The 22,368-nt window shown below is 43.7% G+C and overlaps 1 protein-coding gene across 1 annotated transcript in view; it reads left to right on the forward strand.

Moving 5' to 3' along the window:
* The first annotated feature begins 228 nt into the window (after positions 1 to 228).
* Positions 229 to 22,368, forward strand: part of cdh24b (cadherin 24, type 2b) — a 150,692-nt gene continuing 128,552 nt past the window's right edge. The window contains exon 1 of the mRNA XM_028594338.1: positions 229 to 297. The gene's annotated coding sequence lies outside the window, so the exon portion shown is untranslated. The remainder of the gene's footprint in view (positions 298 to 22,368) is intronic.

The following is a 22,368-nucleotide window of genomic DNA, read 5'->3' on the forward strand; positions in this document are numbered from 1 at the left end:
AGAGATCAAGAGAGGAAAACGAGAAATTAGCAAACAATACGTGCTGAGGGATTTTGAAAAGTCACATTATAGAAGAGAGGGAGAGGGAGAGAGAGAGTGAGGGGGGAGAGAGAGAGAAAGAGAGAGAGAGAGAGAGAGAGAGAGAGAGAGAGAGAGAGAGAGAGAGAGAGAGAGAGAGAGAGAAGCGCGATAACAGCGTTTGTCCTTCTTGGACTCAGTTTTGTGACCGGCTGACGGGCTGAACGGGCGACGGACGAAGAAACTTGAGACAATCACACCGAGATCCGACATTCAGAGGTAAATTCACAATCAATTTGACTGAAATCAGATAATCCTGTCATTGAGAGCGTGTGTGATTTTTTATTTTTATTTTATTTATTTTTTACGGCGGTCAGGCTGACTGAAGATCAGACCTAGTTTCCCCTCGCTTGATATGCTATTTGGGAATTGCGTTTCTCTCTGCTCGCCTGCTCTTTGGCACCGCTGCTTGACATTCACCAGAGCTCACGTTTTAAATTGAGATAAGGAACGTGGCACTCAAAATACTTCAACATTAATTTGTGGTTGCCTGTAATTGTTTCAGTGAAATCGATGCATGTGGTTTATTCTCACGGCGGACGGACTCCGTGCGTCTTTGCGAGAGCCCGAAGCGTTTTGCAGGATTTTTGTCGTCATAAAAGTATATCCCTTACAGCGGCATGTGAAACTAGCTGTGAATTGTAGTTCTAATAAATATGACAGCGGGATCAGTTTCATAGTGGACGACATTGAGCAGTCCTAATTGGGAGCCCTTGGTCAAAGATATTGAGGACCTGTCCGATGGCGCACACTCGTATGTGTTTTTATGTGGGGCAATGTCAGCGCCATAAATGTTGTATACACTGATTGATTCTCTTATTGATCCATTTATCGATTCTGCCAGATTTGTAGTCCATGTTTTCTCCGGACCACAAGGTGAGGAGAAGGGTCTCTCACTTTTTGTGCAAACTGGACCGGCGCAATATTTTTACGCGTGCGAGCCGATTCCTGACAGGCGGCGTGCGTGTGCGCACCCCTGTCTGTCTGCAAGCATCCGTTACTGAAGGAAGGCTGGGAGCAACGACTGCCAGACTGCCACATACCGAGCATCGACACGCCGGGGCAAATATGTTACCTGCTCGCCGTCCGTATGCGCAATTTCTCCGCGGTTCAGCGCGTCTCTAATGAGGTTGATCGGCTCCGAGTCGCTCCAAAAACCCGGCTTAATTGCATCCATTTATTACGCGACCACATAAGGCGGTGATAATACGTATTTGGCTTCATATCCAGGCGTATCGTGATGCGCTTGTGCAAAATGCTTCTTTTTTGGTGTGCACAAATAGTAATAATGTTTGTGTATGTGTAAAACCATAAGCATCTGAAAAAGACATTTGCTTAGATGTATGACTTGCCTTCCTAGGTTACATCGATTATTGCAGTCTGCTGGGTAGTATATTTTTGTAAGAGCAAGAAAAGTGGGTCTTCCATATCTATATATAATTTCTTGATGATGTAGAGAGCATGGTGAGCCTTCGATACAGTCACCTTTGCAGCTGGGTCAATTCTCAAGTGGAAAATCCGTGCTCTTGCAGCCTCTTGCTGAGCATATACAATGTGATACACAAATGACTCCCACACACTTAATGGCTCTCATCAGGGTGAGACATGTTTATTTATGTGGAAAGCTTATGTATTTTACATCACTGTCCCAACAGGGTAAATGGTTACAATCAGTTCAATGTGTGTGAACACCAAGACTATATTTGTGTGTCTGGTACAATATGTGGGTATTAGTGCATATGTTTATCTCTGAGTATCGTTCACTGTTTGTATCTTTGATTGCATGAGCGCTTTCCTGCAATATTCTCGGGACCAGCCGTAGCATCGCAGGGCTCTTTTTTCTGTTGTTGTTGGAGAAAACAGGACGAGGGAGACTAGTGATTGGACACACGCTCTCTCCTCTTCTAATGTTATTAAGAGAGAGAGAGAGTGCGACAATCTGTGTGTCAGGATTCAGTTCACAATTGTTTACACCAGATATCTCTTGCATTTACCCAGATGGGGGCCAAAGAGTGTTAGGGGGAAGTGAAGGAGGGCAGAGGGAGAAGAGGGAGAGGGAAGGTTAGGACACATCAAGGGAGGAGAGGAGGGGTAGTTAGATGAAGAAAGGGGGAGTAGATGAAAGGTGGACATAGGTAGGGGTGGGGCAGAACATGAGGAGAGATTAGAAGAAAGACTGGAAAATGAGTGGAGAGTAGGAGGAAGATATGCCGCATTTCCACTGCATGGTACGGCACGGCTTTACTCGATTCTCTTTTTCGGTTTTCCATTAGCAAAAGTTGTGGATAGTACCTTGTACCTGGTACTTTTTTTGTTTCCACCTCGGTTGAGGTTCCAAGCGTGCTGAGACGATACTAGAAGGTGGAGTTAAAACACTGCAGACCACTGACTGGTCAGAGAGAATCATCACTAACACGACACGGGACATCTTGCACACACCCGCCGTTTATTAAAATAGAAAAGCTACCGCCAATAGCGACCACAATTTTTGTATTCACTGGACCCAGATTTATGCACACTACACCGTACAATTGACGAAGGATGGAAGGATTCAGTGAGTGTCACGTTGAAAATGATGTCACGGCAGTTTCACTGATGCCGCTATGGCGATCAGCTGAAAATCCCAGCTTCACTGAGGGGGTACTAACCGCAGTGGACAATGAAATAGAGAAAAAGGACCTGGTACCAAAAGTGAGTTGAGTTGAGCTGAACCATGCAGTGGAAATGAGGCAATAGAGAGGAAGAGAAAGGGGAAAGCTGGGGGTGGTGGTGGTGGTGGTGGAAACCGGACAGGTTGCACTTAGTCAGGGACTTATGCCGGCGATAAAAGTGCCTGAAGGATAGAAGAAAGGTGCTGCAGTTGTGACAAGCGAAGGACACACTGCATCCCATTCGCGAACATTATGTATTATGGCCAATGATAAGCAAAACGTACAGGATAGATGGTGGGATACTGAAAGAGAAGGGAGGATGGAAAAGCACTGGCAGACTCCAAGAAAAAAACCCAAAAAAAACAAGGACATATAAAAAAGGTGTATGTGTGTTCAAGAAAGAAACTAGAGAGTCAAAGATGCGCTGGGGAAAGGAATTTAAATTCAGGTCTTGAATGAAGATTTTCTTTAACCATCTTTCCCCACCAATGTTACATAACCTCGTTGCCTCTCCTGCCTCTCTTGCCTCTCCTGCCTAGTAAAGTTTCGCCAGGAAGACAGATTACTTACTAATTATGTTCCAGAGACTCCACTGGCTGCCTTTCTTTAAAGACTCAATCAAACTCCATCAATGACGTGCCCTTAAAAATGTTAAAGACGCTTCTAAACATGCTGATCACCCTTCTGTGGTGAGGAATAATGGCTTTATATGCAACCCCAATTATGGGAAACACACACAGGGAACATGGTAAGTCAGTGAGCCTCTATTTCCTTTTTTAATTCCCTCCTAATGAGGAATGGGAGAATTCTTGAGATGTGCACCCTTGGGGGGGTTTTCTTTTTCTGAAAGAGTGTGTGGCAGTCGACGGACGCGTACCATTCATTGGCTGACACCGCAGTGAAGTGAATCAGACAACATGGCCTCCAAGGGATCTTTGTGGAGAACAAGGAAATAAATGCTTAGTGCTCAAGACATGAAAATTCCCTAGGGCCCTCGCATACAGAGATAATGTAATGGCAGAATTCCCTTTCCTATTGTTTCAAACGGGAAAGGAAACAAGGAGCTTCCGCGATCTAACGTCGCCTAAGATCCTGCTTGTAGTCCTCTCTTCTTGCTTTCCAGACATGGGGGAAATGGAATGAGCTGTATAAAACCTTTGGTAGAGTACTTTTCCTGGGGTGTCAGTCTTTTGAAGGGGGTGCGAAAAAGCCTGTGACTCTGCAGTGACTTTGTGCAGGAACTGAATCTCAACTATATCCTCTCCAATTACCTGACTGGTGAGACATGTTTTATCCATATGTGATGCTCCCTTTAAACTCCAGATAGATGTAAAGGGTGATGTACTAGACCTTCCCTCAGTGCCCTTTGATGGTGATCGCGCATCAAAGGAGATGAAGACACATGATTGCTGATGCTGACTTTTCAAGACGGATAATTCGCAGTGAGTTCCGCGGCACGCATCTCTCAGGAAAAGTGTGCGACTTCGCTTGAACATCCTTCACGCTTTTCCCCATCCCTCCCCCCCCCCGATGCAGCGCTGTGTCCCTGGCGTCCCTAGACTGAGGTTAGAGCAGGACACGCAGACCCCAGCCTGAGCAGTGCTGTGCCGAGACATGGAGCCATTTGCTCCCTGGTGGTGATGGGTGGAAGGGAGGGGGGGGCGGTCATTTAGAGGAAATGGCTATGTCTAGCAGTGCAGTGTTTTTCTCTGTGGAGGCCTGTGGGGTGGTGCTGCAATGTCTGTCACACGCATACACACACACACACACACACACACACACACACACACACACACACACACACACACACACACACACACACACACACACACACACACACACACAGGAAAGTCATAGGTCCTTGTCTTCAAACTGTCTAGAAATTGTACATGCACACACACAGACATGTTATTCAGATTTGCCTCAATTTTCTCTCTTCAACAAGAGTTGAAAGTATGAGGCGCATTCTCTTTCTGCTGTCAGCAGGGGGTCTGTATTACTGCCAGAGTGGACTGAATTTCAGAGTGGGATATAAGTTTGGTGGGGGCAACTCCCAGCTCGTGGTGGATGGCTGTTTGGATGGGTGGGATGAAGGAGGACTCAAATATAAAAAAAATTTACAGAAGCTCACTCCACTGGAGACATTATTATACAGAAAGACAGGAGGCTGCTCCGGGCTGAATGTGTGTGTCGGTGAGTGTGTTGTCTGTGTATTTACATTTATGCCCTGCTGTGTAGAAATGAAATAGGGAGAGGGCAAGAGAGTCAGACATTGACAGAACGAGAAAGCTTAAATGACTGTTGGTTATAGACTTGCTGCCACTGGCTGGAAGAAATGGGAGTGGTGAGCTAGAATGAATCTTTTCTCTAGCTATTTCTGATGAAAAGTAGAATTTGAGCTAGAAATCAAGTGCTGGAGAATGATACTGAGTGTCATATTTCTGTCAAACCCTATTGAAAGGAGTTTTCAATGTTGGCACACGTCAGGTGCAGAAATATTAAATGTATGTAGTCTATTGAAAGAACAATGTGTAAATTGAAGGTTTCCAGGGTCCCTGAAACAGCAGCAAAGAATGACCTTAAAACCAGTGTTGGGCAGTAACGCATTACTTAAGGGTAACAGTGACGTGATTACTTTTTTCAAAATAGTCTAAGGTATGACAATTTTCAATTCGAGAATTACATTACACTTACTAATCCAATTAACATTCCTTTACATTGACAGTTTGGGTGTCTTTGCTGTGTCACAGGGAGTTGGATGGAAGGGAGATATCAATCTCTTCCCTGTGCGGTCAAAGGACAGGCTGCTGTGCGGCGTGTTAGCTTGCGCAGCAGCGGGCAGTATGAGGAGGCAGTTAGCCTCTACCATAAGAGGAAAAATGTGCCTCCCGCATGGTAAGTCTTTTTCTGACATGTTGTGTCTTCTTTAGCCGCCAGTAGTTTTCCCTATATTTAGCTGGCTAACCTTCAGATAGCTTATTTTAGTTTAGCAGCTTAGTGCTGCCTGCGGTCAGTCTCCGCAGCTAAGCATAAAGTTAGCTTGTTAGCTAGCTGCTTGTTTCTACTTGTGTTAAATACAGATTAGATGTGAGGATGTGGCAGCTTTTGAGTTGTTTAAAGGCACCTTTGATAGTGAAAGTAATGTAATGAGTAATGTAACCCATTTATTTAACCCATTTGTTTTGCTTTTAAAGGAACACGCCGACTTATTGGGAATTTAGCTTATTCACCGTAACCCCCAGAGTAAGACAAGTCGATACATACCCTTCTCATCTCCGTGCGTGCTGTAACGCTGTCCGACGGTTCCAGCATTAGCTTAGCCCAGCACAGATCCTGCAGGTAACTGGTTCCAACTAGCCTGCTGCTCCAAATTGTGACAAAAGTGACAAAATAACGCCAACATGTTCCTATTTACATGTTGTGATTTGTAGAGTCACAGCGTGTACAAAAAACAACGTAACATGAGACACAGCTGTCTTCTAAATGTAAACAAACCGGGAACTATATTCTCAGACAGGCTTGCTGCGAGCATATCACTCCGCCCAAGTACTATATTCTTCCGCTTGAGAATATAGTTCCCGGTTTGTTTACAGTTAGAAGACGGCTCTGTCTCATGTTACGTTGTTTTTTGTACACGCTGTGACTCTATAAATCACAACATGTAAATAGGAACATGTTGGCGTTATTTTGTCACTTATTCGGAGCAGTAGGATTGCTGGAACCATTCACCTGCATGTTCTGTGCTGGCCTGATGCCGCTGGAGCCGTCAGACAGCATTACAGCACACACGGAGATGAGAAGGGTATGTATCGACTTGTCTAACTCTGGGAGTTACGGTGAATAAGCTAAATTCCCAATAAGTCGGCGTGTTCCTTTAAGTAATGTAATTACTTTGTCAATAAGTAAGCATGTATGCATTGATTACATTTTCCAAATAACTTGCCCAAACACTGCTTAGAAACCATTCATAAGAACATTTTGGTATTTCAAAACAGCTTGTGATGCACTTATTTAACCTCAACTGCTCAGTAGAAGGAATGTGAGCCTTAACCAGACAGCACACAAATGCATAGTCCTTCACTTATCGACCTACCTCTCCTCTACATTCGGACAACAGATAAAATCCTTCCCATTTATAAAAACTTTGGGCTCAAAGCATTTCTCTTCAAAGTTTTGTTTGATTTCTGTGTGGAGATCTGGCCAGGAAATTTGCTTGTTCATAACTTCCCTTTAAATCATGAGTCATGGTGGTGGGAGGACCAAGGTGTACGAGTGAAGAACAGATCGAGGAACAGGCAGATCAGTCCCACAGCCCAGCTTGCATTACTTACATGTACAAGGATAATGAAGGTGGAATCCATAAGGGGGGTCAAATCTCACTTAGTTGCACTGAAATGGAAGGAGGCTACAATTAGCCCTTTAGCACATGCCATCTGAAATCATAATATTCAATGTTAAATAAGATTTTCTCTATTCAGACATCACTTTCCAGTGATTAGTTCTGGTGCAAATCTTTAAAACATGATGGAAACGCAGTTTTCAATTTGACAACTTTCATTGGCTTTCCATTTACGTCCCTATTTCTCAATTCATAAGCACACATGAAATTGAAGGCAGTAACTGTAGCTGCTTAAATAATTTCACCATGGTTTAACACTATTTAGGAAAGCTTTAATAAGCTTTGCGAGAAAAGGTGTCAATGACTGTAACCAGTGTTTTGGAATTAAATTTATCATACTGAGGAAATTAACAATTCTTTTCCCCTGAACAATTGCTTTTGAATTGAATTTTCGTGTGCAGATAGTAGCTCATTTTTTGGTGTTATTTATCACTTGTGTGTTTTGGCTCATCTTTATCAAGGCTGACAGTAATTCTGGGAATTCTGAGTGTAGGTGTTTGCTTGTGCTGGTGGTGTAATGTGCATCTGCACGGCTGCATGTATCACATCAGCTGCAGGTGTGCGTGTCTGTCTGTGTGTGTGTGTGTGTGTGTGTGTGTGTGTGTGTGTGTGTGTGTGTGTGTGTGTGGCCATGACAGAAAGAAACCTACAGTATAAGCTGCCACCCCTGACATAGGAGTCCTGTAGGAATTGAGTAAATCCTATTGTAAATTTGCCTACTCCATGAAGATAATTGGCTTATTCCTGTGTTAAATAGCCGGTCCTGCAGGACACTGACTGGGCTTAGCATGCTCTGTGTAGACAGTGTGTCTGTTTCTCAGCCTCTTAGGGATTTAGAGGCACATTACATACTGAATTACTGCATGACAATGATGAACTGATAGCTGCTGTGCGTAACCCTGAACTCCTGTACAGGGACTGGCATGCACAAGAGTCGGCAAGGGCAGGAGTTCGGTTCCCACAAGGTGCCCCTCTTATTCTGTATGGTGCTTGATGTTTGAAAGGAAGTTGCACAGACAGGCTGGTTTAGGAACAATCGGTGCATCCAAGACCTCAGAGCTACATTTCCCATGCCTTGTAAAGATCGCAATTTCTGGCAGTTTCAGACTTCTTTTGAGTGGATGTGTGGAAAGTGTTGCATTGCCTTACCTAAATCATTATCCACACATCAAACACCATCTGCGTTTCACTCCGTTACTTTGAAGATTCCTTCCTCATCAGTCCTGTGCCTAAAGGAAACGCCGTAGATGTGTTCGTGCGCACATGCAAACGAGCTCACATGTGGCTCTTTTTATGCCCGTTTTAACCCCGTAGTTGCTCAGTAACCACGCTAATAACTGTTGTCTCTCTGTTTCTTGGCCTTTGGGCAACTGCTTAGTAATGAACCCGGCCCCAGCTGATCCAGCAGCTCAGAAGGGGAAAAAAGCACCAAAATGCTCAAACCAGAAAATGAGAGATTCAGAGATGGATGAATTGTCAGTGGATGTGCAGCTGTTCGTGTGTGTGTGTGTGTGTGTGTGTGTGTGTGTGTGTGTGTGTGAGAGAGACAGAAACAAGAGAGCTAGCACGCAAAATTTTGGGACATGACCGAAAACTGTCTAGTTAGAGTGCATCAGGAAATGGATGAAAGGGAGAATTCCCTGCACGTGGTGAGAGAAGAGAAATGGAGCTCAAAATGCTTCATCTGTGTGTGTCCTGATGGCTGCTTAGTTGAACAAAGGCAACCAAGAGACAGTGACTACAATACCTTTAAAACCAATGCTCTGTCTCCTTTAAAACATGCCGGACATGCTGTAAAAAGAAGTGGCTGAAAGCAACTTTTTAAGGCTTGACTGATGATATTGAGCAGATGAAATGGCAGCACCTCAGGGAGGGGTTTTTGAAGCTAAAAATACAGAGGCAAAGGGAACGTTTGTTCGTGCTTATCCCAGTGTCAAATTACATTGATAAATACCATGATTTTTTGTTTGGTGTGATGCACTCTTTCCTGTCATGTATTAGAGCAAGCTGCCTTTTCCGAATGTTATCACAACATCAGTCGGGTGCTCGTGTCCAGGTGTGTGTGGATCTGTGCGTTTTCCAGCCTCTCTAGAAACATAAGGGGCGAGCTACAGAGCAACGAGGTTCATCAGTAGTGTAATTAATGTAGTGTTATCATGCGTTATATTTCAGCGCTGTGATCTACTTGAGAAGGCTTTTTGATGAATGGCCAATTAGAAGCAGACTTCTCAAGCCTGGTGGCTGACTGATCTCTTTTTAATGGCACTCCTGTTTCTTTGATAAAAGGCAAAATGAATCATCGATACCCTGGCCCCGAGGAGCACTGAGCACAGAATGTAATTGTAATTGGGTGTGTAGCAGCACTTTGGGGTCCAGGCGGTGCCTGTGTGTATATGTAAGAGTGTGGAAGAGAATTTTTGTGGTAAAATTGGTCAGTCCCAGTCATACTTTGATGCACATGGCTGCTTTTCCAAAGCATTATGTACAGTATAATTCACTGCTTATGTGTGTTCATCTTTATTCCTCTATTATCTACAGTGATCTCCTTCATGTACATTTCAGTGACTGTAAGTACGGCAGCCCAGCTGTGTGTGCTTGCAACAACACCAATCGAGTCTCATTGTCACTGATTTCTTTGCGTTTGATTGCTATTAAAGCACACTTCAATTAGGCCGGGCAAGTTTCCCTTCCAAAAAAATCCATGCTGCTGTGTTTTTGATGCTTTAATCAAAATGTCTAATTTTATATGCATAATTAATGCAACAGAAATGAAAAGACAAGAGCAGGAAAACAGCCTTAAACTTTCAAAGCAACACAAAGTCTCTTTTTATTCTTTATTTGCCAGTTCCTCAGGGGATGGCCAAGATGTATTTGCCGTTTCTCAGAAGGGGGTGTCATGGCAGGGGAGGGTGTTGACTGAATTGAAGCTGTGAAAACACACCATGTAACAAATTGAGCAAGCAGCTAGCATCTCGAACCAAGAGCTCTTGGACCTCCCAACAGGCCTTTGCTGCGCCTTTTAATTTTTTACTGCAATGTTTTCCCGGGACTCAGCCACAGGAGACTTCTCCGCTTTCCTAAGCAAACAGAACAGGTTCAGAATGAGGTGATTAGTGTTGTCAAAATGCCACTGCGTCCCCCCCTCTCACGCTGGAGGGGGTTGGGACAATAATCTTATAATTCACTGCATGAAACTGTAGGAATATGTCTCTTCTCTTTACCTGCCTGCCTGCTACTGGCAAATACACTATGAGCCCCCTGATTCTCAGGTTTATGTGTGCTTTCCTCAGCCTCCATCCTCGGCTCCACCACACAATGTGAAGCGGCTTCCAGCTGAAATTGCGTACCAGACCTTTCACACTTGGTCACAATGGAGGCTTGCTCGGCAGGTAGGCACTTGGGAAGATACAGAGGGAATCTTATTTTGCGGATTTAGACTTCATAAACATCATTATCATCCGCCCGACCTTGAGTTGCTGCGCTGTTCAGCGGCGACCCCAATTTTGTCAGAAACCTTCAATGTTAATGCTTGCGGTCCTTCGGGCACAGGGGCAATCGAGTCAACAAAACTGTTTTTAGTGAGTGGAGTGTGTGGCATGTGTATTATGTGTGTCTGAAAACGGGTGCGCACATCTACATACGTGCGCTGACTCAGTAATCTTTCTGGTTTGCTGCCTGGAACTGTCAGCATATTTCCCCCCCAAACAAAGTTTTCTGACTGTGCCTCTGCCAGATTTAAACTATGTAGAACATTAGTGTAACAGCCTACGCTCTTAGAATACAGATTTGTTCTTGAGTACACGCCAAATGGCCTCTATATTTTATGAGCCTTCTCTCTACTAACATACCATCTTGAGACTAATTATCATGGTCACACTCAAACACAATGCTCGTTTATTATTGCATTGACATCACATTTATTTTGGCTTGGCCTACATGGCAGGGACTTCACAGCGCTACATTGCGGGATTCATGTGTAGAGCTTGACAGAGCATGCTTTGGATGGAGAATCTGTTCCTTGTTGCATTGTACATGGTGTTAGCCGGAAAGGTTGTTTGTTCTTTACGGTCTTGTCACTCATCCCTCTTCAACTGGACTATTATTCTTTTTCCTTTTCTAAGTAGAGGGCTGCTTCACACAGAGTGAGCTGCTCACTGGGGAGTCATGCTCCATTCTTGGGAAGCAGTTTTCCTCTCTTGGCCTAGAAATGCCTTGATACTTTTTTATTATCATAATACTTTTTTTCCCCCCCAGCATATTGTTTCTGTACACTGATTCCAGCTATTTTTACACCTACTGCAAGACTATTAATAAAAGCCTGAGTAATGTTGGTCTGAAAAATGGAAATGGTGCATGAAAGAGGAGTTGAAAGTTTAAGGGAGTTTCTAGTAATAGATGTATTATTAATTTTTTTCATGTTGTATCTTTTCGAATATTTCTATGTTGTGTGGAAAGAATTAAAAGACAATGTTTTATGTACCGGTACTACAAAACAAATCAGACTTTCATATTGTTTAGGGATGCATACAGGATCCCATTTTTGAATAACATTAAGTATTTTATCTACAAATTTTGTTTTTTAACATGCCAACTTATTAATAATTTTAAACTCCGGTGGATTTATGAGGACTATGGTTAACTGATCCTCAGATCTCTGCATGGTACATTGAGACAGCTATTTAGACTATCTGTCCAATCTTGAGTTTTCTCTCGCACAAATATTTTGCCAAGGCTCCGTCAGGTGCTTAGCACCGCCCAAGAAGATTGTGATTGGTTTAAAGAAATGCCAATAAACCAGAGCACGTTTTTTTTCCCATCCCATGGGCAGATGTTTGGGTGTGGCTTTACACAGGCTTGACTGACATCTCTCCGCCTCTCTTTCACCTTTAAGACATTCAGGAAGTGGAGTTTAGTGACCTCAGCAATCTCCCTGCAGAGCTTTGTCTAACCATAGACAGTATATAAGAATGGACCAACAGATCCCATTGCTCTGGACGGAGACCAGTGAAGGATATTAGAAGCACTTTTCCGGTGAGCGCTGAGTGTTACTGCACAGCCTCCAACTGAGAGAGACGACGTAAATGTGACGTGAGTAACCTGTCTGAAAGTTGGAAGTCTTCTGGTAGCTGTGCCAAGAGAAATCTCAATCATTCTGAATCTTGCAGAGACGGAGAGTGTAGGTATATGTAAGGAGATAACATAATAACTAAAATGATAGTTAACATTAGTAATTAAACAGCTAACGTAAGTCGAAACTGCCTTTACTATAGAGTAATTCCTCTACTATGTGACAGTAAGTCGCTTGGTTATGACACAATCGTTATCCTATTTTTACAAAAATGTCTGCTACGGAGCCATAACGTGAGGTACAAGGTAATGGAGCCTTTTATACGTTGTCGTGTTTCTTTAGAAATAAACAATGGACAAATAGAGCCTTTAAACGCTTCAGATGTAAAGTTATTCGCTGTCAAAGTGACGTCAAAATGAATGCCATTCAATGGGTTGCTAACGGGAGGTGATCGCTTTGTTGCATCAAAATGGCGCCATAGGAGGTTCGAGTTCTGAAGCGAAGCTTACCCCCTTGTGTCTAACTCTAATGTAATCAGCCACCATGAGTGAAAACACCTGTGTTGGTGTGCAGGGCATTCAAGGCTAATGTTGCTGTGCAAAACAGCTGAATATCAATGTTATTACTCAGTGCCACCATCAGTGGAATTAATACTTAATACACACTGACAGATCTATTTCTGTCTGGAGAGGGGTTGACTACGTATGACCACACACCGGACACCAATTATACATTTAATCTTGTTGCAAAGGTCAAACAATGCAAATTGCATTTGGGAATATCTAAAGGGTATGTACTTACCCTTGATTTCTGCCTCTCTCCCCGATTAAAAAAAAAAAAGCATTGTTGAGGACAATAATGAGTCAGAAGATAACAGAGGTTTTAGGCTGCCGAGTCCATGGAGGTCCAAGAGAGGACAGGAGATGTCAGGGAATAGTACAAAGCTTTAGACTTTTTAACATTAGCTAGTGTTACTTCCAAATATCCAAAATACCAAATATTTTGGTATGAGCTACCTGGACGACGGTGATGATATTCTCTGGCAACTGTGGCATGGCAACCGTTCCCAAAGTAAAATATACTTAAGTAGGTGCCAAGGATTTTTTTAGCTTAACTGACCTTTGAAATCCAAGGAGGCTTCAAGCTAGTTTTGAGCAGCAAAAGCATCGTTAGCATATTTTTGGAAAAATAACATGTAGTGACAAAATACGGCAATGAGAATCTGTGTTAATGCCTATAGCACAAAAAATATTTTTTTAGATGAAGTTTGTCTTTAGAGAGCACCCCAAATATATGCACAAACCACTTCACATCCCACCACGGATCAGTCATCATTCTTAAATATGAATATATGAACTTATAAACAACAACAACGAAGACTGATACCGCCCAAGCAGCCACTTGGTGCCTTAATAAAAACCTCCATCTCCAGACATCTAAAACATAAGAACTCATTCTAGATTTCAGTCACAGCCCCCTCCCCCAAAATCCCCATACACGTCTCAGGGGGAACCCATAGCCATCACTGACTTATTCAAATTTCTTGGCACACACATTAGCAACCTACTCAAATGGAACATCAATACAGAACACATTACCAAAAAAGCTCAGCAAAGACTGTTTTTGGTAAAAAAAAAAAAAAATCTAAGTAAAACAGAGCCCACTCCTTCAGTTTTAGACAGCCATCATAGAGAGCATACTCACCTCATCTATAACGGCTTGGTCCAGCTGATGCCCTCCTGGAGGCGCTATATGTCACTGCTCACCAAATCATCCTGTTTTAAAAACAATGTTTTTTTCCCCACTCCAATAAGAACTGTGCACTTCTCACCAACCCTGACAGTTGTGCTGTGATGTTGATATCTGTCTATGTTTGATGATACTGACACTGATTACCCACCATGCTGTACCAAAAGCAAATTCCACTGACCTGGGTCGTGTGGTCATTAATAAATGATGATTGATTGATAGCTCTATTATTATTTGCATTGAAAAAGACCTGCATGTTTTTCTTTTTCTTTTTCAGTAGAACTCAGCTTTCCTGTGGCTCCCCTGTTAAAAAAACACGAATGACACATCATTTGAAAGCCTGCAGCAAGCATGCGCTCCAGTATAGCACAGCAGGAACAGAGTCTTCCTATAGGTGCTTGAAATTTCTCCTTATACACGAGTCAATAAATCACACTTGTATTCAAACATAATAATGACATGCTGTCGTGTGCTTGACGACAGAGGCGTTTGCTCAACTTGTTGCCAGCGGTTGAGCTTGAGATGCTTCTTTATTATGGCAGCATTCGCTCTGTGTTCGTCATCAATGTTGACAGGCGGTGATGGGGACTATACTGCTGACAATCAGCTGACTCACACAAATTGGCTCATACATTTGTATCACTATTTTATGTATGAATACAAATTGAATTCTTTTGTTCTCCATCGGGCAGTTGAAATGTCTCTGAACTCCTAATATTTGTTTCTGCCCAAAATGACCATCCTGGTGCCCCCCCCCCCCCCGCCGCTATTGGATTCCATATACTGCATGTATGAGCGCTGCTCTTCCACGTCTTGACTGTGTTTAAAGGGTTTTTAATGTGTCAGACTGACGTGTTCATTTATTTATTCTTGTGGTGTCCCAACACCATAGACATTAATATATTCCACTGTTCTACTTTTGTCAGCCTCTCTTTGCATGCATCCACACAGATATGCTGTGACATACCCAATATGGCAAATGTCAGCAAAGACAAAAGCATGCACATGAAAAGACACTCCTCCGATATGTAGGTGCACACGTATACGTACACAATCTCATCACAAGCCTGAAGTGCATCCCCCACCCCTCTACCGGGGAACCGATGGAGATAAAGCAAATGTGTAGTGTGTGTGTGTGTGTATGTGTGTGTGTGTGTGTGTGTGTGTGTGTGTTCTGGTGTGACACATCTGTGTAAAGCGACACAAGGGGGTCCTGACAGATATGGGCTGAAGTGAGAGCCTGTTTCTGTTGTGCTCTGTCACGCTGAGGCTTCTTCCACATGCCTGCCTTCCACCTTCTGCCTGCCGCTGCCGCTAGCTGTTAGGTAACCTGATGCTAGTGTGTGTGTGTGTGTGTGTGTGTGTGTGTGTGTGTGTGTGTGCATTGACACCACCACGCTCTTGCACGGTTAAAAGCACCAGCGTCTGTGCAGTGCGGCCTCGGAAATGTGCGTGTGACGTGACATTAGGTCCCATGAAAGATGGAGGGTGAGAGATTAGAAAGGACACAACACAAGGGCGTGAGAAAAAGAAGCGGCGGTGTGAGCTGCTTTATGTCTCCATGTGTGAAATGGACAGAAAGATCACTTGATAAAAGAGAGTATCGGTGACATCAGTGCATCAGCGGGCGACCACGGAGATGACGTCGAAGGCCTCGGCGAACACAAACAAATTCCATTCTGTGTTAAATTCCATTTCTCTGTTTGTCTTGCGACCTCGTGCTTCAAGGTTAGCTCATAAGTTGTGCTTCGAGTATGTGTTGAAATCTGACATTCTTTTTGACTGTGTGTGAGCTTGCATATGAGCATGTGTTTATATGTAGTGTGTGTGTATGCTCCCGGTGGGGATTGTATTTTGGTCGGTCAAGCCTGACAGATATCAACCCACCGTGCTCGTCACATCTATTATTGAGGGGACAGGAAATTGATCGGCTCCAACGGTGAATGTTACTCTGCCTTCCTCAGCACCTCAGTTCCTCTGTCTCCTCTTTGTACCTCTGTGATCCCTGTGTAATTTGTCCTCCATCCATCCCTTCTCGCTGTTGGACTCCCCTGCTGCCCTTCATTTCAGTCATCCGGTTGGCTTTCTCCCCTCTTTGAATTGTCTCTGTATTTTGGTCTTCTTACTCTTGATTCTCATTTTTTAAGTGGAACTTCAGGATGTAGAGAGCCACACTGTCTCAGTTTCTCAATCACCAGTCTATCTAATTAGACTGGTAGTTTTCTGGCAAGCTTTTCTTCTGTTGAAGTTGTTGTTCCACAGTATATCAACACAACTCTTCCCCTTCAGCTTGCACAACTTCTGAGCCCTATTCACCCTCCTTCCCTGCCTCCCTGCGCTCTCTCCTCATCTCCCCTCCTCCTCATCAGCTAGAAATCATGACTCACCTTTGATCACTCTCCTTGGGAACTCTTCGTCGCAAAAAGTCAAGTGTTTTATCTTTGTTGTGTGACAATTCAACTCTGGAAAAGACCACGTGCTGCCAGCAAACACGGCTGTTTGAGCCCCCGAATATGCGGCGCGGAGAAGAAGAAAGCCTAATTTGAGCTCAATTCACCATGGCAAGATTGCCATGCATTTATTGATAATTGCCTTTTTCCGTTTAAAGGGATGGCGTTCAAACCATCAGTCGTGTAAACATGAGAGATGCAGCTGTTGCCGCAATTAACTTTCTCTAATGAAAGGATTAATCCGCCAGCATATCTCTCGGCTTCCTTTCAAATGCCAAGCCTCCATTCAGCTTGCTGCCAGTGGCAGAAAGGAAGGCCATGTCGAACAAAATGGGACTATCTATAACCAGAACCAAAAGTCACATTCATTTGCTCAGCCTGGTGTCACATCATCAGGGTATCTTTACTGCTGTGGAACAAGAGAAACCCTTAACCAACTGCTGTTTGATGATTTCCTGAGCGAAGCCTCTACAAGCGGCTGTTTTCACAAGCAGACCTCTCCACAGCGCCACCTCCGCCCCCCTGCCTTTTCTTTCCTCTCGATCGCGAGGTCCGATCTCTGTGCTTAGCCCCTCCCGAAAAACACACCATCGCCTCTTGTCAGAATCCTTCGGAATGGACGACGGGGGCGTGCTTTACTTTCCACGGACAGTTGAAAGCCAGAAAGTGAATACCTGTCTCTATGTTGGAATAAGATGTGTTGGGGAAGCCAGGGGTGAATGACAGCCCGTTGACAACGTAGCTGGGCTTAGGCTAAAATCTCTGAAGCCGTCGATCTGATGTATTGATCAGTTTTTTCTTTCTTCGCGGAACAGAGACAGGGGACAGGTGTGGAGAAGAGCAGATAGAGTAAATCCATGACAAATGCCAATCCTCCTTCCTTTTCTGGTCTGGCCATCGATGAGAAAGAGGAAGCGCTTCTTGTCAATGTCAACATTTACTTCAACATTACATGATTACATGATGTTGGTTTAGATTGTGAGACTGGTTAAAGAGCATTTTGTGTTCACACTGGCTTTTTTACCAACAAACCAAGAGCTTTAAACTTAAAGTTAAATGCACTGACAGCACTTTAAAGGAGCGTAGCGTTCAGGCACTTAAGTTGTGCTTGTATTAGCTGATTAGCATCAGCTGTTTCAAACATGCTTCACAATCACTGACTCCTTCATCAGCTGTTTGGCTAACAGCGTCCAATCATATTCATCCATGTGTACAGAACGGCAATTACAACCTGACACTTCTCACTATCAACACGGTCTGCTGCTGCCATCCCTCAACTCCACCATCCCAGCCTCCTCCTTACAGTATGTGCTATATTTTTGCTACTGTTGATTTAAGTAAGATTAAATGTTCATGTGTGTTTATTAAAGGGAATTAGCTCTCCCAGCAGTGCGCTTGTTGCTAGTCGGATTCTAAGAGATCCCTCAAAGAGCAGAGCCTTTTCTGCCAAATAAATATGCTCTGGTGTAACAAAGAACACGAAGAAATAACTGATTATGAGCATTATTAGTTGAGACTGCCACTTGGCCATGTGTTATGAATGATTATGAACAGGATGGAATAAAAGAGACGAAAAACAAAGCATCTTTTACTGTAAGCCTAAATGTAGTTAGGCCTTTGAATTCATGATTAAATATTATATCTACTATCACAAAAGTGTGTGGTTGGTCCGCTTTATTGCTTTCACACCACAAACCCGAGTTTGCTTGGAAGCCAACTGAAACCCATCTTTTTGGGAGGTGTTGGCCCAGTTGTTTCATCGATTGATTGTGAGAGCTCCGTCTTAAACAACCATTATTGTCTTATTTGTTTAACTATTTTGGGATCTGTAGCCTATTTTCCTCATTTCTATTCAATTTGCATACATCGTTGATACCGAGCTAAATATTACAGGTTACAACTGCGAGAATGATTTTGCACAAAGGCAGCTACAGAGAGGACTTTTATCTGAGACAAACACCGACTTTTTATTTATGCATTACTTTGAGTTTGTGTCTTGTGTACGGTTTGTTCCTCTTGGACTAAATTAAGGGATATTTGAAGGGGGATTAAGTATCAGCTGGTCGTGCAGATTCATAAACGGCTATTGTCCTGATCCTCGGCTCGCGGACCTCTTTTATCTTAGTCATTATGAATGTCTCCGTATCGCTACCTATTTCTCCCACAATATAATCTCAATTTAGAGCTCCTCCTTTGACCACAGCAGTGGCCAACTCATTTTGAAAGCCAAGATTACACAACTGCCCTTCTCCGTATCTCAACCTCTTCATCTCTCACTCTCACGCTCTCTCTCTCTTTGCTAATCCAAGTATCTTATCTCTCAGCTTTGACTGTCTCCCAACTGTTCACCTAATTCTTTCGCTCTCTCTGTCTGACCCCCGCCTCCCCCCCAGTCTTTTTAAAGATTATTTTTTCAGGCATTTATTTCCATAGGACAGGTGAAGACATGAAAGGGGAGAGAGGGGGGGGAATGACATGCAGCAAAGGGCTGCTGGTCGGAATTGAACCTGTGGCCTCTGCGTCGAGGAGCATACCTCTATATATGTGCACCTGCTCTACCAACTGAGCTAACCCGGCCACTACCCTTCCCCCCCACAATCTTTCTTTGACTTTGCCTTTTTGCTCTCTGCCCCACCTCGTCTCCCCCCCTCTTTTCACATTTAGGGCCTCAGATTGAGTTTATTCCTATGACAGCCCATCATCAACACACACACACACACACACACACACACACACACACACACACACACACACACACACACACACACACACACACACACACACACACACACACAGTCTCTTTCACAGCTGAATGAGCATTCACTCCCTGCGTGCCCCGTTGTCTCTGTCTGTAAAGGAAGAGAGAAGAAGAAAAAGCAGTCGGCTCGGACCTCAGCAGATAGAAACTAATGACTGTCTGATTAATTCATTAGCCTGACACTTTATTGCCTGGCTGCGGGAGTCATTGCTGTTTACTTTTTTATTATAGACCGATCCCCATGTACACACTCTGGTCCTGACACTCTGGCTTTCTCTCTCTTGCTTTCTTTTCCACTTTATCTCAGCAGCCTCACAAATAATAGCAAGAATTATGATGTTTTTTTAAGCCGGGCAAAGCAAGATGATACGGTCTTGGAGTGCTCTTTGGCTGACCCTCAGATTTGAGTTTTTTTCTCATCTCCATCAACTCCTTTGTCTTACTGACAATCTCTGATCTCAGTGGGCCAACTGTTATGGAGGCAAAGACTTTTTAAAGTCTTATTTGGCTGAAGACCTATTCCCTCGCAGCCCTCTGTGTATTCAGATTGATCCACAGGCTGATTGGTGATTAGCAGACCACTTCATTCTATCTTCAGTCAAACCTGGAAAACAAAGTACTTTCCGAGCACTCCAGTTGGCTAAGGAGATCGAAGAGTGACATGAAAGAGCAACCGGCTGTCGGACGGGCTTTCCATTGCAAGGTTAGCTTTGGCGCACGAAAACGGAAAAAAAAAGTCAAGCAAATGGTTTTGAAGAGTCAAAAAATGAACGAGTAGAGCAGAGAGAGCTGCCCTTAACGAGAACAGTCACCTGCGGGGAGTGATAAGAGCTGGCAGATGGATAGAGCGATAAATAGACAGATGGGTAGTTAGATAGATGGAGGGGGCTGATTGATGAGTTGGAGAGGTTGAGAGAGATGATGGGCAGATGGGGTACAGAGATACGAAAAAAGACAGGCAAAACTTTCTCCCATGTCCAAGTGCTTTAAGGCTCACTGTTGTCTTTCGGGTTTGTTTCGCCAGTCAGTCAGCCTTCTCTCTCTTCTCTCTCCCCCCCCGTTTGGCCTCTGTCTCCTACGTCACTCACCCTCTTCTTCCTCCTCTCTCCCCTTTCTCTTTCTCACTGTCTTCGTCTCAGCCACCACTGCACTCACAGGATATTTTTAATAGAATTAGGCTGCTCTTGTTATCAGTGGAGCGGGTAGCCACGGAGTGAGGCGAGATTGAAACAGCGATTTCCAATTTGAGATTGTGTCACACACATCTCCCTGTGCCCAGATAGCATCAACGAATCACCGCCACCATCTCTCTCACTCACTTTGTCCCTCTTTGCCCCTCTCTCTCTCTCCCCCCTCTTTAAGACATTTCTCGCCGAGTATTTTAGCCTCGCTCGGGCCTTCCGCACATGTGAGACTAACATCTAAATGCATACATGCTCCCTTCTCTGTCGCTCCGGATTCACTGGCTTCTCTTGACAGTTTATCTCCTTGTCTCTTTTGCTCTCATCCGGGTCGCATACAGAACACATCTCTCTTTCTCCCCCAAGCCCTGTCCTCGGAGTCACTTAGTGCCTCCAAATGCAGCTCCGCTTTCACTCTTTTCTCTCCTTTTTTTTTTTTTTTTTTTACACTTTATGTTTGTGTCTTTCCCACTCCTCCCACACTTGTTCATTCCTCATACCTCCACCTCTCCGTTTGCTTTCTCTCCTCTCCCGTTATTTCGCACATCTCTCCTCCCACACCGCCTCCTCTTCCTCCGGTTGCCGCCTCCCCCTTCTCTTTTCATCTCGTCCGGTGTCACTCTCTCTGTCCCCTATGAATATTTCTCCTCCCTTCATCCTTCATTCTTTCCTCCCTCTCCTCATCCTTTCCTCTCCGCTGCCTCAAGGCATTGGATCCCTTTGACTTGTCTTGTCAGGTCTTTGGATTCCCTTACCTCTGGAGATATATAGCGTGTGTGTGTGTGTGTTCATGCAGTACGTCCTCATTGCTTTTGGCCGTGTGTGAGTGTGTGTACGAGCCTGTGTTTGAGAGGCGAGATTGATGCTGCTGCTGCTGCTGCTGCGTGTGCGTGTAGGTGTTTGTTAGGTCCTTTACTGGTTCCTATGGCTGGAGGGACTTTTCTCAGCAGCACAATGCCATAAGTCCACCTTTTGAAAAAGCTCCACGGAAGGGCTGCCTTAACACACAGCCCTTTAATATCCTCTTCCATTAGCCCAGTGAGCTAAGCAACCTTGTTTCTCCCACTCCATTTTTAAAAATGTATTGCTCTCCATGCCAACATTTCTCTCATCAAAATAATTGCCAAATTCACGATGTGTGAACGTTTCCTATTACCCATGTTCTGAACGTCTTTTTGGCAATGAATGCAGAATCTGACTGGGTGCTTGCTAAGATTTGACCCCTTCGCTAAGAACACAGTGTGTATGTCTCCTACCTCCTTCTTTCTCCTTAATGAATTGAATAAGCTCAGAAACCTTGTGGACTTTTGACATTGTGCTGAAGCTTGTAGTAGCTAGGAAGCAGATACAGTGGAACAGAAGGGCCGGTCTGCGCTGTCAAAGCGATTGTGTACATAAAAGAGTGGATAAACGAAGCACCACATAAGCAGAAAGCTCGCTCTGACTTTTTGAATTATTCGAGTTTTCAACATATGGGTTAATAGTTCAGTCAGACAGCAGGAAGTAACCAAACTAACTTCTATAATGTAGGCATTTGCATGCTGTATACACCCACATACATCACACATGCATGTGTATACAGCATGCAAAGAAAGTGGGAAAAAAAGTGGTTTCTTTAATTTGCCCAGCTATACTTTAAACAGCGTGTGCTGAAGGCTGCAGTTGGATACACTTTCATGTCTGTAAAGATCTTTAAAGCTTTAATATTTTATTCATGTTCCTCATTTTATTCTATTACAGTATACCTTATCTGTGAACCTCTAATACCTACTGTATATTTTAATAGCATTACTCTATTTATTATTTTTATAATTGTAAACCATTTTTTATTTATTTCTATTTTTATTATTTCATCATATTATTTCAAGTATGTATTGTAGTGTCACGCAAAGAAGGGTGGGATGCAGAGGTGGGTTTGGGAATCATAAAGGGCAGTGGATGTTGGGCTGTTTTGTTTACACTGCACATAAATAATACAAATAGTCCCCTGAAGCTTATCAGTGGATAATAAAAAGTGGAAACAGTATTTTAATG

Source organism: Perca flavescens, chromosome 12, assembly GCF_004354835.1.
Source record: "Perca flavescens isolate YP-PL-M2 chromosome 12, PFLA_1.0, whole genome shotgun sequence".
Lineage (NCBI taxonomy): Eukaryota > Metazoa > Chordata > Actinopteri > Perciformes > Percidae > Perca > Perca flavescens.